Source organism: Cryptomeria japonica, chromosome 2, assembly GCF_030272615.1.
Source record: "Cryptomeria japonica chromosome 2, Sugi_1.0, whole genome shotgun sequence".
NCBI classification, from domain to species: Eukaryota; Viridiplantae; Streptophyta; class Pinopsida; order Cupressales; family Cupressaceae; genus Cryptomeria; species Cryptomeria japonica.
The window spans coordinates 431,805,482-431,808,710 of NC_081406.1; the positions used below are offsets into that span (position 1 = coordinate 431,805,482).

A 3,229-nucleotide genomic window follows, 5' to 3' on the forward strand; every position below is an offset into this window, starting at 1 on the left:
AGGTTGCAACACTGGTACTTCCCAGGAGGTCACCCATCCCAATACTACTCCGGCCCAAGCGCGCTTAATTGTGGAGTTCTGATGAGATCCGGTGCACTAACGCTGGTATGATCACACCAGTTATGAGCTTGTCGCAGTGTGTACTTAGCAAACCGCAACTCACATGCGAATCCACCCCGGCCACCCACCCCCGCTGAGGTGCACACCCTCCCTTGCCAAGCGCGCCCCGTTCACCAAGAGTGAACCTTGCCCTGGAGCGCACACCTCGCCAGGGTGTCAGGTGTGCACCTGGCCCGACCTACGTGCGTGCACCTAGACGGGGCGTCGTGTGCGCACCCGACCCACCCAAGTGCGCGCAGTGTCCCGTCTGCAATGCGGTTCTCGCACACCACCTCGGGCGCAATGACCTGCGCTCACATGTGGGGTGAGTGCACCCTAGTGCATGTTTGGGGTGCCTCGGGTGCTTGCTCGATCTTTCCCCGGTGCACTAAGGCGCTCGGTTTGCCCTCAGTGCGCACTTGGTGCAAGTTGGGCACCCAAAATAGGGATCAAGCACCAAAAACAAGTTTTGGGATGCAAAATGGGACCCAAGGACCACAAATGCGTTCCAAGACCCATGATGGGTCCACGAGAACAAAAATGTGTTCTGAGACTTAATAAACAAATATTGGTTTTTAGGAGAAGAAACATGCTCTGATGTCCAAAATGAGAATCAACCCCGAAAAGGCCACAAGCCAAAAGTGGGATGCGAGACAAAAAAAATGGGACCTAAGGACCAAAATTGGGTTCCCAGGTCGAAGAGAGGGCAACCGAACAAGAAATGACCTCTAAGGCTTGAAATGAGTCCCGACGACTAAAACTTGACAAGAAGCACCCATCAGGCACCCAACTTGACACCCATGGGATGCCGACCCACACCGGCTTCCACCTAGCACACCTTGGCACCCACCCACCCTGGCACCCAACCTCGCACCCAACTTAGCACCTTTCAACCCACATTGGCACTCACCCTGACCGTGGCACCTTGGAACCCACATTGGCACTCACCTTGACCTTGGCACCCACCTTTGCACTCACCTTGGGACCCACCCTAGCTCCCACCTCGGCACCCATCCAGACACCCACCTTGGTTCCTTGGCACCCACCTTGGATCCTTGGCACCCACCCCGACACCCACCTTGGCATGCAAGTTGGCTACTTGCCACCCACCTTGGCTCCTTGACGCCCACCCCGACAACCACCCCATGACCTACCTTGGCTAGGGTTGGTGCACACCCACCCTGGTGCCCACCTTGGTACCCACCCTATGACCCACCTTGGCATGCACCTTAGTACCCACCCCATTACCCACCCTAGGACCCACCCCGTGACCCACCTTGGCCAGGGTGGGTGCACACCCAACCTGGTGCCCACCTTGGCACCCACCCTTCCTAGCACCCAGCCTGTGACCGCCCTTGGTACCCACCCTCACACCCATCGTGGCTAGGGTGGGTGCGCACCCATCCTGGCACCCACATTGTGACACACCTTGGAACACACCCTGTGACCCATGCACCCTAGTACCCACCTTGGCACCCACCTTGGAACCCAAGCTAGCAACTTGGTACCCACCCCGTGACCCACCTTGGCATCCACCATAGCAGTCGCCCACTTGGCACCCACCTTGGAACCCAACCTGGCACCCACCTCGGTACCCACCTTGACACTTGTGCACCCACCTTGCCACTCACCCTAGCATCAACCCATCCTAGCACCCACCCTGGCACCTTTGCACCCTAGCACTCACCCATCCTAGCACCTAACCTGTGACCCAGCTCGACACTCACCCTCGCACCCACCTTGGAACCCAACCTAGCACCCACCCACCCTGACACCCACCCTAGCACCTACCCACCCTTGCACCCACCCTGTGACCCATCTTGGCACCCACCCATCCTACCACTCAACCTATCACCCACCTTCTCACCCACCTTGGAATCCACCTTAGCACCCACCCACACTGGCACCTTGGCACCCACCTCGGGCAAGGTGGGTGCACACCCACCCTGGCACCCAATTTAGAACCACCGAGCATGTTACCCACCTTGGCACCCACATTGCATCCCACCCTAGCACCGACCCTATGACCCACATTGGCATCCACACCCTAGCACCCAGATACCCAGGCACCCAGGCACCCACCTCGACACCCACCCTACCACTGAACCTGTGACCCACCTTGGAACTCACCCTAGAACCCACCCACCCTTTGAACCACCTTGGCATCCACCTTAGCACCCACCCACCTTGGCACCCACTCTAGCACTCACCCATCCTAACACCCAACTTGTTACCCACCTTGGCACCCACCCTCGCGTCCAACTTGAAACCCACCCTAGCACCCACCCACCTAGGAGCCCACCTTGGCACCCAACCTAACACCCACACATTCTGGCACCCAACCTGTGACCCACCTTGGAACCCACCCTAGTACCCACCTTTGAACCCACTATATCACCAACCCACCTTGGCACCCACCCTATGACCGTCTTTGGAATCCACCCTAGCACGCACCCACCCTGGCACCCACCATGGAGTGCACCCTAGCACCCACCCACCCCGGCACACACCTCAACACCCACCTTGGTGTGTGCACTACGCCAACCTCTCAAAGACCCTATGTGGTGTGCTCCAAAGTGTACACCTTTGGTGCACTCCAAGGTGCACACCAAAGTGTGCATTGACGTGAGCACCAAAGTGCACTCCAGGGTGCACACCAAAGTGCACTCCACGGTGCACACCAAGGCGCGCACCTTTGGTGCGGTCAATGCAAATGAATTCGAAAGTTGGGGTCGATGTCCTAATCGCTACTGTAGACTACACGTATGAGAATCAGACAAATAGCTTTATATAGGGGAGGTGTTGCATTTGATGGGTCGACTCCCCTAGTCGTGTGCACTGTACCAACTTCAAAGAACCTGTCTTGTTTAAGAAGTCGAAAGTTGGGGTGGATGTCCTAATCATTGCTACAGACTACGCATGTATGAGAATCAGACAAATAGCTTATATAGGGGAGGTGTTGCGTTCGGTGGATTGACTCCCCTGGTTGTGCACACTGCACCAACCTCAAACACCCTGCATTGCGGAAGAAGTCGAAAGTCAGATTTTGGTGAGCACCAAGGCAAGCACCTTTGGTGCAGTCAACGCAGATGAATTCAGAAGTTGGGGTCAATGTCCTAATCATTGTTGC

General features: G+C 56.8%; 1 pseudogene; it reads right to left on the reverse strand.

Moving 5' to 3' along the window:
- On the reverse strand, window positions 1-119 carry LOC131873786 (5S ribosomal RNA; annotated as a pseudogene).
- Window positions 120-3,229: the final 3,110 nt, after the last annotated feature.